At 32.4% G+C, this 16260-nt stretch overlaps 1 protein-coding gene and 1 pseudogene across 1 annotated transcript in view; one reads left to right on the top strand and one right to left on the bottom strand.

Annotated features, from left to right (window-relative positions):
• The window catches only part of LOC120583796 (phosphatidylinositol 3,4,5-trisphosphate 3-phosphatase TPTE2-like), a 71814-nt gene that overhangs the window by 50831 nt on the left and 4723 nt on the right, over positions 1 to 16260 (bottom strand). The window lies entirely within an intron of this gene.
• LOC120583780 (serine/threonine-protein phosphatase 4 regulatory subunit 2-like) lies at positions 7164 to 8483 on the top strand (annotated as a pseudogene).

The following is a 16260-nucleotide window of genomic DNA, read 5'->3' as shown; positions in this document are numbered from 1 at the left end:
AATCTATAAACTGATTATACTAGTATAAATTAATAACCCATTAACAATAATTTAAGTTGTACTCCCTCACCCTATAGATAAGTGAGCCAAAGACATAAATAAATTTACAAAAGAGAAAATCAAACTGGCTAACAACCTACATAGAGAAATAGCCACCCTACCAAAAAAGAAGTCAAAATAACAATGAAATGCCGTTTTCACCCATGAAATTAGCCCTTTCCTTTTTAATGAGAAAATTCAATGCTGGTAAATATGGCATGAAAAGAAAACCTTTTACTTATTACACAATCTCTTGAATTTGGCAATATAAACTAAGAAACCTTAAAATATTCATACTTTTAACTAGAGAAATTCACTCCTAGGCATCTATTCAGAAAAAGCTTTATGCCTTTGTGCCTTTATGCCTTCTTTGCTGTGTTATTGAAAATAGTGACACCAAAATACCAAACATTAAAGATTAATTACAGCACTAATGAAATATCATGCAATCATTAGAATACTGTTCTGAAACCTTCATTCTCTCAATAAGTAAATATTTCGCAGTGGTTAATTTACATGCAGCCTTCTTTAGCATCCCCACATATAAAGATAGTCGGTATTGACTTTTTCCTAGGAAAATTAATGTACCTGGATGGTTAAACTTCAGGGACTTTTAAAATCACCTTTATATTTCTCTAAATGTCTAAAAAGTAATCTCAAGGATTTGAATTTTCTCTATGAGTCCATCCTTGACTCAATATGTAGACAATTTGCTGCTGTGTTTTCTGATCTACATAGTTTACCTGAAGACCCCAAGTACCTCTTATCCAAATGAGCAGAACAGAGAATAAAGCACCTAGAGAAAACTTCAATTCTGCTAAGAAACTACATTTTTGGGGTCACAACCTGTCACCAGATAGACAGTTTCTGTTCTTAACCAGAATAAAAAAAAGTATTCAATTGTATACCAAGATCGAAAGCTAGAAGATAACTAAGAATATTTTTAGGACTCTAGGTAATTATATAGTACCTCATTTTTCTCAGTAACTAAGCTTTCACATGGCCTTACTAAATTTACAATTCCTGAAGTTCCCATAAGACTGCCAGCTGATTTCTTAACAAACTTTTCAGGCCAGAAGGGATTGGCATGAAATATTCAAAGTGATGAAAAGCAAGGACCTACAACCAAGATTACTTTACCCAGCAAGGCATCATTTAGAATTGAAGGATAGATAAAGAGCTTCCTAAACCAACCAAATAAAAAAAAAAAAAAACTTAAAGAGTTCATCCCCACTAAAATTAAAGAAATGTTAAAGGGACTTCTTTAAAAAGAAAAAGAAAATAAAGATAAAAACATGAATAATAAAATGGCAATTACTACAAATCTATCAACAATTATTTTAAGCAGAAATGGAAATGCTCCAGTCCAAAGATAGGGTAGCTGATTGGATAAGAAAACAAGACCCTTACATATGCTGCCTACAAGAAATTTGCTTTAGATCAAAAGATACAGATATACCAGAAATAAAGGAATGGAAAAGGATTTTTCATGAAAATGGAAACAAATAAACAAAAAGCTAGGATAGCAATACTTACATCAGACGAAAAAGATTTTAAAACAAAAGCTATAACAAGAGACAAAGAAGGAGCCAGTAACTCCACTTCAGGGAATTTATTGAAACAAACTCGAAACACTACTTTGAAGAAACATGTGCATCCATATGTTCATTGCAGCATTTTTTACAATGGCCGAAATGTGAAAGCAACCTGACTGTCAATTGATGGAGAACAAATAAAGAATAAGTGGTACATGTATAAAATGGAATATTACTCAGTCATAAAAAATACGAAACCTTACCATTTGCAACAACATGGATAGACCTAGAGGATATTATACAAAGTGAAACAAGTCAGACAAAGAAAATCAAAACCATACCATTTCACTTATATGTGGAATCTAAGAAACAAAATAAACAAACAAAACAGAAACAAACTCATAAGTGCAGAGAACAAATTGATGGGTGCCAGATGAAAAGAGGGTTGGGTTGGTAATAAATAGGAAGGAACTAAGAAGTATAGATTGGTAGTTCCAAAATAGTCATGGGAATGTAAAGTATAGCATAAAGAATATAGTCAATAATATTGAAATAAGTATGTATAGTATCTGATGGGTGATCCACTTTGTAAGTTACATAAATGTCTAATCATTATGTTGTACACCTAAAACTAGTATAATAATATATAATAATATTGTATGTCAACTGTAATTTAAAAATTAAAATTATTTTTTAAAAATTAAAAATTCTTAGCTAACTTAAAATAAAATGAAACTTTCTTAATCTAGTAAAAGATAGCTACCAAAAGCTTCTAAAAGAAATCATTCTAATAGTGCAATATTGAATTTTTCCACCTAAGTTTGAGAACAAGGCAAGGCTGTCCACTCTTACCCCTTCTACTCAACATTAAAGTGGAGGTCCTAGATAATTTGATAAAGAAAAAGAATAAAAGAAATGGTTTAAAAAGTGGAAAGAGTAATAACTTTACATGATTGCATATATAAAGAAATATCAAGGAATCTACTAATTAATTATTAAAATGACTGTGTAAATTTATGAAGGGTGCTATTTGTTATGCAAAAATCAGTTATATTCACATGTATCAGCAGCAAATAATTAGAAAATGAAGTTTTTGAAATACAATTTAAAATAGTTAAAACCCATCAAATAGCAATAAAACTAACAAAAGATATATATAGCTCATATAGTGAAAACATTGCTAAAAGAAATTAAAGAAGACCTGAATAGATGGAAAGTCTCAATATTAAGCTATACAGTGAATATCATCCAAATTAAAATAACAGCAGAGTATGTTTAAATATGTGGAAATGGATAATCTGATTCTAAAATTATGTGGAAATTCAAAGGACCTAGGAAAGCCAAGATAGTTTTAAAGAAGAAGTAAAGGAGCTTCTGGGCTGGTGTACAGGTGAAAGTGTTAGGAGAATTCATGGAAACTCTGTGCCCCTTCCCCCATACATTGTCCTATGCATCTCCTCTATCTGGCTATTCCTGAGTTGTATCGTTTTATAATAAATTGATAATCTAATCAGCAGGTAGAGAAGTTAACAAATAAAGTCTGAAGCTGAGAATGAATTCCAAAGAGAGGAAATCAGAGAAACTGAACAAAAGAATCAAAAGAAAGAGAGAGTAACAGAAAATGATTTCTGACTATGAAGTGGGTATTTGATGGCACAATTCACTGATGTGGAAAAGAGAAGAGAAATCATTCACAGTGGGTCACTCTGGTGTTTTAGTCTTAAAAGCAAAACATTGGAAACAAGGCAATGTCCATCAATATGAGAAATAATTAACAAGTTGTGGTATATACATATAATGAAATATGACTCAGCAATAAATAGGAACAAAAATACTGATATATGCAAAAAATATGGATGATTCTGTAAATAATATATTGAGCAGAAGAAGCGAGATGCAAAAAAGTACGTACTTTATATACATTTGTATTAACTTCAAGAATCAGCAGAAATATTCCAAAGAGGTGAAATTAAAATAATGCTTGCTTTGGGTTGAGAGGAAAATTGACTGGAAAGGAGGATCAGTGAACTTCCCAGGATGCTGAAAATATTTTACATTTTGATTGCAGTGTTAATATGGGTATATAAGTTTGTCAAATCTCATCAAACTGTACTTTTCTGTGTATTTTACTGCATATAATTATATAACAATAGAAATATATTTAAATAAGAGATAAAATATAATTTTAAAAATGACAATGAAAACTAGGTAGCAAGATAACAAATTTATTCTGAATCCTGAAATCCAAATCCTTGTACAGAGAAATCTGATAAACCATTGTTTTAAAATATAAAAAATATAAGTACAGCTACACCCACTGTCCTCTGCATGCCATCTGCTTGGAGTATCATTTTTCACCCTTTCACTTTGAGGCAATATTTGTTCTTGCAGCTGATGTATGTCTCTTTAATGCAGCATAGAGCTAGGTTTTGTTTTTTGATCCAATCTGCTACTCTGCCCTTTTTTTGTGAGTTCAGTCCATTTACATTTAGGGTGGTTATTGATATATGAGGTTTTCCTATAGCCATTTTATCTTTTGTTTTTTGGTAATTTGGTATCTCTATTGTTTCTTTGCCTTTGTGTTTCTGTCTGTTATTTTAGTTTAGCGATATTCTATGACTTTTTTCCTCTCTAGTCTCTTTTTTATGTTAAATGTCTTAGTTCTGAATTTTTCGTGTGTGGTTACCATTACGTTTATGTAAAAGAAAGTTTCATATATACAGAAGCCCTTTTCCTTCTGCATGTATCTTATCTCCATCTCCCTTTGCAAGTTCAGACCTTTACCCCCATCCCTTTTCTGTTTTTGTTGTCAAAAATTATCCCTATTTATGCTGTGAGTTCATTTCTGAGTTGTAGTAGGTATTGTCTTTTTCTCTTTTTAAAATGTCCTTTACTCCCTTTAACCATTATGTAATATTTAAATGTATAATACTGTATTCTTAATAAGGCTTGCAATTTTCTGCTTCTATCTGTTAGTCATCTTACTCATAGTTTTGTATCTTATTGTCTTTAGTTTCAGGTAGAATAACCCCCTTCAGTATTTCCTGTAATATAGGCCTTGTGGTAGAAAATTCCCTCAGCTCCTGCATGTCTGAAAGTTCTTTATTTCTCCTTCATATCTAAAAGATACCTTTGCTGGATATATTATTCTTGGCTTATAATTTCTCCCTTTCAATAGTTTGAATATTTGATTCTACTCCCTCCTAGCTTGTAAAGTTTCTGCTAAAAAAATCCAATGATAATTTAATGAAATTTCCTTTGCAACAAAAAGTATAAAATACCTAAGAATAAATTTAACAAAGCATGTAAAGGACCTATACAGTGAAAACTACAAGACATTATTAAAAGAAATTGAAGAAGACACAAAGAAATGAGAAGATATTCCATATTCATGGATTGGAAGAACCAACATAATTTAAATAGCCATATTACCCAAAGCAATATAGAGATTCAATGCAATCCCCATCAAAATCCAATGGCATTTTAAAAAATAGAGCAAAAAAATTCAAATTTGTATGGAAGCGCCAAAGACCCTGAATAGCCAAAGCAATCCTGAGAAAAAAGAACAAGGCCAGAGGTATTACACTGCCTGATTTCAAATTATACTACAAAGCCACAATAATCAAAACAGCATGGTATTAGCAGAAAAACAGAAACACAGACCAATGGATCAGAACTGAGAGTCTAGAAATAAACCCCCATTTATATGGACAAATGATTTTCGACAAAGGAGCCAAAAACAAACAATGGAGAAAGGAAAGCCTTTTCAATAAATGGTGCTGGGAAAATTGGAAAGCCACATGCAAAAGAATGAAACTAGACTGCTATCTTGTCACTATACACCAAAATTAACTCAGAATAGATCAAAGACTTAAATATAAGGCCTGAAGCAATAAATTCCATAGAAGAAAATATAGGTGCTAAATTCATGGACCTTGGTTTTAGAGATTTTATTAATTCAATCTCAAAAGCAAAAATAAATGAATGGGACTGTGTCAAACTAAAAAGCTCCACAGCAACAGAAACCATCAACAAAACAGAGAGGCAACCAACAGAATGGGAGAAGATATTTGCAAACAATGCCTCTGATAAGGGGCTAATAACCAAAATATATAAAGAACTCATACAACTCAACAATAAAAAACAAATAATCCAATTAAAAAATGGGCAGAGTACCTTAATAGACCCTTCTCCCAAGAATGTATACAAATGACCAACAGACATATGAAAAGATGCTCAACTTCACTAGCTATTAAGGAAATGCAAATCAAAACCACAGTGAGATGCCACGTCCCACCTGTAAGCATGGCTATTATCAATAGGACAAGTAATAACAGTGTTGGAGAGATTATGGAAAAAAAGAACCCACAAGTACTGCTGGTGAGAATATAAATTGGTATGGCCATTATGGAAAGCAGTATGGAGGTTCCTCAAAAAATTAAGACTAGAATTACCATATGACCCAGTAATCCCTCCTCTAGGTACCCAAAACACTTGAAACATTTATCTGTAAAGATACATGCACCGCGATGTTCTCAGCAGCATTATTCAGTAACTAAGACATGGAAACAACTGAAATGTCCTTCCAGAGTTGATTGGATAAAGATATGGTGCATATATACAATGGAATATTACTCAGCCATAAAAAAAGATGAAATACTGCCATTTGCGACAACACTGATGGCCCTTGAGATTATTATGCTAAGCAAAATAATTCAGACATAAAGAAATTGAGAACTATATGATTTTACTCATATGTGGATTATAAAACTGAAAGCAATAAATGAACAAAACAAACAAAAACTCATAAACACAGATGACAATTTAGTGGCTACCAGAGGGAAAGGGGTGAGGGAAGATAAGGGAAAAGGGGATCAAATATATGATGATGAAAGAAAATTTGACTTTGGGCAGTGAATATACAATGTAATATACATATGACGTATTATTGAATTATACTCTTGAAACCAATATAATTTTATTAACCAATGTCACCCCAATAAATTTAATTTTAAAAAACCTAAAAATTTTTTAAATAAAATAAAGAAGAAATACAAAGTTGGAGGATTTATACACAAGGTCTTAAGACTTACTATAAAGCCATTATAATTAATATAGTGTGGTTTGGGCTCAAGTATAGACAAATAGATAATGGAACAGAAGAGAGAATCCAGAAACAGATTTATACATATATATTCACTTTATTTACAACAAAACACCTTTGCAATTCAGTGGAGAAAAGGATACTCTTTACAATAAATGGTACAGGAGAAATTGGATAGCAATATGAAAAACATGAATGCTAACACCTTCTTTACATCTTTACAACAATTAATTGGAGGTCAATTAATTACAATATGAAAACATTGGGGTAATGCAATCTAGTAAGCAGTAAAAAATTGCTGAGAGTCGCTGTGTTGGAGGGCTAGTGGTAGCAGTTTGGACTCTCTCATGCTTCCTGACTCCCTTTGGTGTCCCCCCTACCCATTCCAGTATCTATGTGCAGGAGTGTGTGGAGGGAATAGAAAAGCACAGAGACAGGGGAGGCATTCTGTCCTGGGGAAATCCTTAGAAGGAAGCAGAGGCTGTGAGGGACTCCTAGCATCCATGGACATTCAAGAGGCTGAAGATATGCTACAAGATTTTGAGATGATAATGAAAAAGGAAGTTTGTCCTGTTTTGGTTTAGTTTCTTTGTCAACACAATTCAGAGGTCTCAATTTAAAGGTATTTTATTTTCAAACTGGAGGAAGTGATGGATGATTTCAGAACTTCAGCTCTTGAACCAAGAAGTCCTCCCAACTCTAATGTTGGATCTATTCTCTTTGAAATATTATATTGAAAATGAATTTTTATATAATATAATATAGAAATAAAGGAAAGAATACTGAAAATTTTCTCTGGAGTTAATGGGAGAAGATGGATTATAGCTACTCTCTAGAACTAAGTTACAGTTTCTTAGAATCCCTTTTACCATTCAGCCACTAAGTGAATTGCTAAAGGAGCCAAGGAGAGAAATTACACAGGAACAACATATTTCTTAGAGGAGTAGAAAATGATATGATAGTTAACTGTGCTTATCCTTCTTCAGAGAAAAACAATTCCAATAATTTTTATCGAATGAATGGTGGTGTTTCCTGGAAATTTACCGAATTGTACTGAGAGTCCCCTGACAAGAAATGTGCACAGACAGCAAAGAGTCTTTACAAATGTACAGCAAAATTAGGACAAAAATCACAATGACTCTGACATCCCATTCAGAAGTTTCCTCAGTGAGCCCTATAAAAAAACAAATGTCCAAATGAAGCTACTGTGGAAGCTGAAGAGTGTGAGGTAAAGACTCAAGTTTGACAAAGAAGGTGAAGTCAAAGAGATGGCCAAACAAATTCTAGTGAAATTTCCTCAGTTATGATAGAAGAAACAGAAGAACTACCTTCATCTAAGAATAAAGACAAAGGAAGTAGTTGTATAAGGCAGCACTGTACAAAGGATGAAGAGGAAGAAGGCAGTATTTAATGACATCAACAGAAATGACCCTAGAAAGAAAAATTTAAAAAAAAAGAAGCTGATGTTTCCTTTATTATAAATAAAGAGACTTATGAGGAAAATAATCAAATGGAGGATCTCATCTGTCTCAAGCTGAGAAAGTTTACATTCTGAATGTAGTGAAAATACATGCCCTGTAACTAGTGATTCTGAAAGCCATGAAACAGAAGAATTAGTAGGATCCAATACCAGTAGAACTGGAGAGATTCTTTCAGAACCATCCATAGAAAATGACAACAAAGCCACAGAAGTCACTGATGAACCGACAGAACGGGACTATTTAGAAACATTTAGATACAGTATCTTACATACAGTTCTGGTTTTTACACATGTGAAATTTTTATGTAATAAAGTGGACCTTTAGTTTTAGAAGAGAAGCTGGATGTACTTTATGGGATAAAACCTGAAAGAGTTATTTTTAACTGTGAATACTACTGATATTTTTTTGGGGGAGTGGGTCTGGTTCAATCAGTGGTTTGTGTATACATATATTTTAAAATTTAGAATTAAAGTTTTTAAGCTTGAAAGTAATAATTACAATTTTTAAACTTTTGGAGAGTATCACACTTAGTTTATACATATGCAAGAAAGCTTTTGTCTTGTCTTTTTCTGACAGGTTTAGTAGTGTTCATATTTTGGTCATAGTTTCAACATTTTGCTATGTTAGGGTTTCATGGTAGCTATATATTATTTATGTTTATAAATATACATTACAAATATATTCATCTCTTATTGAAACAGAACAATATAAAATTTGCCCCTTAGGATAATATATGTATATTTATATGTGTAATATATTATACAGGTTATATTATATAATACATAAAATGTGTAATTAGTATATATTGTGTACTATAAGGTAACATATAATATAAAATAATAATATAACAGATATAACATGTTACATATCATTATAGAGAAATAATTATATATGTCATTATATATTATATATAATTACATAAACCATATACCTACATGTTGTATTATTAGATACATATTATATTAGTATATATACAGGTTCTAATATTCTAAGGGGGAAATATTATATTTTTGTGTCTCTATAAGAGATGAATTTAGCAAATGGATACAAGATGGCAACGTAAGAGGACGCAGAGCTGGTCCCCTCCCATGAACACAATGAATGCATACTTATAGTTAGAGCAATTCCTCCTGAGAGACAACTGAGGAACAGCGGAACAGCTTCTGCACAACAAAGAAGAGAGAGAGCAACTGAATAGAGAATGTGGGGAATCATGGGAGCTCTCCGGAATCTGAGGGAACCCACCAGGATCAGAGGAACTGATAAGAGGCATTGTTTGCATTCTCTCTGCACTTTGTTGGCATGGGTAGGAGCTCTACCCAGGTTCTTTAGCCGACCTGCAAGGCTGCGGTAGGGCATTCCCAACCTTCCCTCCTGGAACTAGCTTTAGCAGCAACAAGAGAGTGCCATAGCTGGCATGTACAGAGCTTCCCCACTCCCACGCCTGGAACTAGACCTAGCAGTTCCTTCAGGATGCTGAACTTGCCCACACCAGGCCACTGCTGTAGGCACCCACTGGGCAGCCCTTTCCAGAGTGAGAGGGAATCTGAAGGTTGCTACTGTGCTCACACCCAGGATGTAGTCTAGCTCTGACTGGGCTCCCAAAGCAGTCAATCAAAGCAAAGAGGTGTCATTTGCATGTGAACAGCAGGAGGCCCCATTCAGCATAAGAGGAAACTAGCAGAATGCTACAGCTCGTGTGCTCAAAGGACGCCCCAGCCCAGACTGGCAGCTGTCAATCAAAACAACAGGGCAAGCCTCCTGTGTGTATACCAGGCAGTTCCTATGGGATCAAGAACAAAAACAGCAGGGTACTGCAGCACAGGCCCATAAAGCTGCTCCACCTGGACCAGCAGGGCATGAAGTACACACAAACCAGGCTGCCCTGCCCTAACTCCAGTCTGGCCATGAACAGACAGAATAACAGAGAGCTACTATATATGCATGCACATCAAGTTGCCCTGCCTGGAACCTACTCCTTCTGGCCAGGTGGCACTCCAGGAATTGCATGCAACCATACCAACTCCAACCAGCCTGACAAAACTATCCAGCTCACAGACTACACAGAGGGCACTTCTACACAAGACCTCGTTTTCAAGGTTATGAGAAGTAGTTATTTCATCTAACTAATAGGAACAAACTCAGAGTCAAACAAAATGGGAAGACAGAAGAATATGTCCCAAATAAAGGAACGAGAAAAAACAAAACAAAACAAAACAAAAAACAGAAAAATACTATAATGAAATTAAGATAAGAAATTTGCCTGATAAAGAATTCAAATAAATGGTCATACGGGTGCTCAACAAACTTGAGAGTAGAATAGAGGAACTCAGAGAGAATTTCAACAAAGAGTTAGAAACTATAATAAAGAACCAATCAGAAATGAAAAATACAATAACTGAAATGAAAAACACACTGGGTGTAGAAGGAATTGACGTGAGATTGGTTAATACAGAAGAATGGATTAGTGATGTGGAAGGCAGAATAGTGGACATCACATAAGCAGGATAGAAAAAATAAAAATGAATTTAAAAAATGAGGATAGGATAACATCAAGCACACTAACATTGCATTATAGGGATTCCAGGAAAAGAGAGAAAGAAGCAGAAAGTATATTTGAAGAAATAATGGCTAAAAACTTTCCTAACCTAAGGAAAGAAAAGTAAATCAAGTCCAGGAAGCACAGAGAGTTCCAAACAAGATGAACTCAAAGAGGCCCACTCCAATATATATTACAATTAAAATGACAAAAGTTAAGGATAAAGAGACAATCTTGAAGACAGCAAGAAGGAAGCAACAAGTCACATACAAGGGAAACCACATAAGGCTATCGAGTTATTTCTCAGCAGAAACTCCACAGGCCATAAGAGAGTGGCAGGAAATATTTAAAGTGCTGAAAGAAATGAACCCCCCATCTAGAATATTATACCTGACAAGGTTATCATTCAGAATCAAATGAGAGATAAAGAGTTTCCCAGACAAGCAAAAACTAAAGAAGTTCATCACCACTAAACCAACTTTACAAGAAATGTTAAAGTATCTTCTTTGGGCAGAAAAGAAAAGACTATAAATAGAAATGAGAAAATACTGGAAAGAAAAATCACTTTTCTTTTTGTATATTTGCCTTTCTTATTGTATATTTGCCTTTCTTATTGTATATTTGCAATAAACACAGTAAATCAATCACTTAAAAATCTAATATGAAGGATAAAAGACAAAAGTAGCAAAATTACTATAACTACAATAAATAGGAAATCTATAAAACAAATAGATGTAAAATATGACACCAAAAACATAAAGTATAAAGGGGGAGTAAAATGTAAGCTTTTAAAATGTATTTGATATGGAAAGAGATCAAGAGAAAAAATGGGAAGGACTACAAAAACAACCTAAAAACAATTAATAAAATGGCAACAAGCACATACTTAGCAATAATTACTTTAAATATAAATGGACTAAATACTCCAAACAAAAAACATAGGATGGCTGAATGAATAATAAAATAAGACCCATCTATATGCTGCCTACAGGAGACTCACTTTAGACTGAAAGACACACACACACTGAAAGAGATGGAAAAAGATATTTCATGCAAATATAAATGAAAAAAAAACCCTGGGGCAACAATATTCATATCAGACAAAACAGACTTTAAAACAAAAAATATAAAAAGAGAAAAATAAGGACATTACATAATGATAAAGGAGTTAATCCAAGAAGAAGATGTAACAATTATAAATATCTACACAGCCAACATAGAGGCACCAAAGTATATAACACAAATATTAGTGGAGATAAAGCAGAAATTAACAATAATACAATAATAGTAGAGGACTTTAATATCTCATTTACTTCAATAGATAGATTATCCACATAGCAAATTAATAAGGAAATAATGGCCTTAAAGTTCACATTAGATCAGATCATTAATAGATATTACAGATATTCATCTAAAAACCAAAGAATACACATTTTTCTCAAGTGCACATAGAACATTTTTCAGGATAGACCACATATTAGGTAGCAAAACAAACCTCAATAAATTCAAGAAGACTGAATTTACATTAAGTGTATTTTCTAACCATTAGGCCATGAAACTAGATATCGACTAAAGGAAGAAATCTGGGAAAAAACCAAATACATAGAGATTAAAAAACATGTTACTTCACAACAGGTGGATCAAAGAGGAATCAACCAGGAAATCAAAAACTACCTAGAGACAAATGAAAATGAAAACATAACTTTCTAAAATTTATGAGATGCAGTAATAGCAGTTCTAAGGGGGCAGTTCATAACTATACAGTTCTACCTCAAGAAACAAGAAAAATTCTCAAATAAACAATCTAAATTTACACCTAAAGAAACTAGAAAAAGTATAAACAAAACCCAAAGTACACAGAAAAGGGAAATAATATATTAAGAACTAGTTCTTTGAAAGGATAAACAAAGTTGACGAACCTCTAGCTAGACTCATCAAAAAATAAGAGAGCCCATATAAATAAAATTAGAAATGAAAGGGGAGATAATACCAAAGAAATACAAAGGATCATTAAAGAACACTATGTACACTATATGCCAACAAATTGAGCAATCTAGAAAAAAAAAACAATTTCTATAAACATACAATCTTCCAAGACTGAACCAGGAAGAAAATCTGAACAGACTGATTACTAGCAACAAAATTTAGACAATAATCAAAATCTTCTAACAAAAGCCCAAGACTAGACAGTTTCACAGGTAAATTCTAATAAACACTTAAAGAAGAATTAATACCTTTCCTTCTCAAACTATTCCAAAAAATTGAAGAGAAAGGATCATTTCCGAACTCAATCTACAAGGACAGCATTACCTTGGTACCAAAACCAGACAAAGGCACTACAAAGAAAGAAATTACAGGCAAATATCCCTGACAAGTATAGATGCAAAAACTCTCAACAAAATACTAGGAAACCAAATTCAACAATATATTAAAAATATTATGTACCATGATCAAATAGGATTTATACCAGGGATGCAGGGATGGTTTAATACTCACGGAACAATTAATGTGAAATATCATATCAACAAAACCAAGATAAAAATTATATTATCATCTCAATAGATGCATAAAAGGCATTCAAAAAAATTTCAACATATATTTATGATAAAAACTCAGCAAAGTGGGCATAGAAAGAACTTACCTCAAAATGATAAAGGCTACATATGAAAAGCCCACAACCAATATCATACTCAATGATAAAAAGCTAAAAGCTTCTCCTCTAAGATCAGGAACAAGACAAGGATGTCCATGTTCACCACTATTATTCAATATAGTATTGAAAATTCTAGCCACAGCAACTAGAAAAGAAAAATAAATGAAAGGCATCCAAATTGGAAAGACGTAAAACTGTCACTATTTGCAGATGACATGATATTATGTATAGAAAACCCTAAAGACTCCACCAGGAAACTATTAGAACTAATAAATATAGTAAAGCTGTAGAATCTAGAAGTGATACACAGAAATCTGTTGCATTTCTATACACCAATATTGGAATCAGAAGGAGAAATTAAGCAAACAATCCCATTTACAATTGCATCAAAAAAAACTGTCTAGGAATAAATTTAACCCAAGAGGTAAAAGACCTGTACTTGGAAAACAAATAAGCATTGGAGAAAGAAATTGAAGAGGATAGGAATAAATGGAAGGATGTACCGTGCTGATGGATAGAAGGACTAATATTATTAAAATGTCCAGGCACACATGAACCCAGAGGGTATTATTCTTTTTTTTTTTTAATTCATCCCCTTATCCAACTTCCACCCCTGGCCTACAGATGTTGCCATCTCCCCTTAAGAACTGGATCTCTGAAGGCAGGTAGTCTCCTCCCACACACTTGCGCCGCCCACCCGGGGCCTGGTGCACCTGGGGTATGGGCAGTGGCTCCACTGGGGCTCAAACCCAGGACCTTCTGCGTGTAAAGCAGACGTGCTAACCACTACTCAATGGAACCATCTCAAGAGGGTATTATTCTAAGTAAAATAAGTCAGAGAAAGTTAAATACTGTATAATTTCACTTACACGTGGATCAAAACCCGCAAAACAAATTAACAAACAAAACAAAATGAAAACAGATTCGTGGAAACAAAGATCAAACTGATGGTTGCCAGAGGGGAGAATGGTGAGGGATGAATGAAAGCGGGTAGAGGAATATACTCAATAATATTGTGTTAACTTTTCACAGTGACAGATGCTTACTAGACTAAGTATGGTGATCACATCAAAATGTATATGTTAAATCACAATATTGTATACCTGAATCTAATATAATTTTATATACCAACTATACTTAAATTTTAAAAAGAACAATTTTTATTACATATGACTATGTGATTTATATATGTAATTGTATATTATATAATACAACAATATAACATGTATTATATAAAATTGTATAAATATTATTCTAAGGGAAAAATGTGATATTTTTGTTTCTATAAGAGATGAGTATATATTACATGTGAAATATATATTTATTAATAGAATAATATATATTTATATACTATATATAATTTATATGTGATTATATATAAATGTGGTGTTAGGGCACCAAATCCACATACAGCTAAACATCCACATGTAACTTTTGAGTCCCCCAAAACTTAATTACTAATAGTGTACTGTTGACTGGAAGCCTTATCAATATCATAAATAGTCGACACATATTTTATATGTTATATGTATTATATACTGTATTCTTACAATAAAGTAAGCTAGAGAAAAGAAAACATTATTAAGTAAATCATAAGGAAGATAAAATACACTTACTGCATTTACTGAAAAAGATTTGCATATAAGTGGACCTGTGCAGTTCAAACACATGTTGTTCAAGGGTCAACCATATGATATACAATTATATATTATGTAATAGAACATATATAATAAAATTATATATATACTATTCTAAGAAGGAAATATATTATTCAAATATATTATATTAATACATTACATATAATATATAATTACATATAGTTACATATATTAATTACATATTGTTACATAGCTATATATTATATATAATTATATATATATTATTCTAAGAGGGAAATGCTGTATTTTTCTGTTTCTGTAAGAGATAAATACAGTGGACTTTTTTCTATTGGTAATGATTCATTCATTTCTCTCAAAGCAGTTTCTTGTTTTCTGAGTAATTTAAAATCTGTGAAACCATGGAAACCTTAAGTCTGTTGAAATATCAGGTTAAACACATTCCAAGATTTGCTCAAATTAAAATTCTTTTGTGTACTTTTGTAGTGCTTGAGAAAAAGACTTCATTATTTATGAAAAAATGTGTTTTATCTTGCAAATGGTATTTAAACATTAGCTTACTATTTAATAGAATGAATGTTTATGAAGTTGACATGAAACCATCTCAGAAGTGGGCAGGTTCATTGACCTTTTACTTGCTTTTCTGAACATTTCTGAATATCACACATTTCTTTCTAATATATTCTAAAGTATGCAAATGTCAATGGTATGAAACACCACTGTACTGGAAGAATTAATATATTACTTTAGTAATGTACTTGAGCTAAATAACTGAAGATTTAGGAACACATAAAAGCCACAATAATTTATATGATGTTTTGAAGTGAATTAAATAATTTTAAACTAGATTCTTCAACAGTTGGTATTTTATTTTTATATTAACACAGTGTAATGATTATTCTAAACTCGTACTTTCAAATTCACATATTTAAAGTCATGTAAGCTGTACAACTTCCCTGTCAAAAACACTGGCTGCCAAATTTATATCTGTTTTTTCAGCTGTACCTGATATTTAGAATTTTAAAATTTCTGTAAAGTAGCTATTGTAGCTTGCAATGTGTTTGCTGCCTTTGTGAAGTGGTATATACTTGTATAATTTCTGTATTAAACAAATTAATTTCAAAGGTAAAATTATATTTACTATGCAATTTCAGTTAAAAGTCATTATTTAATACATAGAACCTAAAACAGCATGCCTCCACTATAATTTAAGATCTCAACCTAAGAACACACATTTATTTAAAGAATTCCCACCCTTTTCCCCTATGATAGACTACCAAAAAAAAAAAAAAA

This window comes from Pteropus medius, unplaced genomic scaffold (genome assembly GCF_902729225.1).
Source record: "Pteropus medius unplaced genomic scaffold, Ma_sr-lr_union100, whole genome shotgun sequence".
In the NCBI taxonomy this organism is placed as follows: domain Eukaryota; kingdom Metazoa; phylum Chordata; class Mammalia; order Chiroptera; family Pteropodidae; genus Pteropus; species Pteropus medius.
This window is presented reverse-complemented; position numbering and strand designations above follow the sequence as displayed.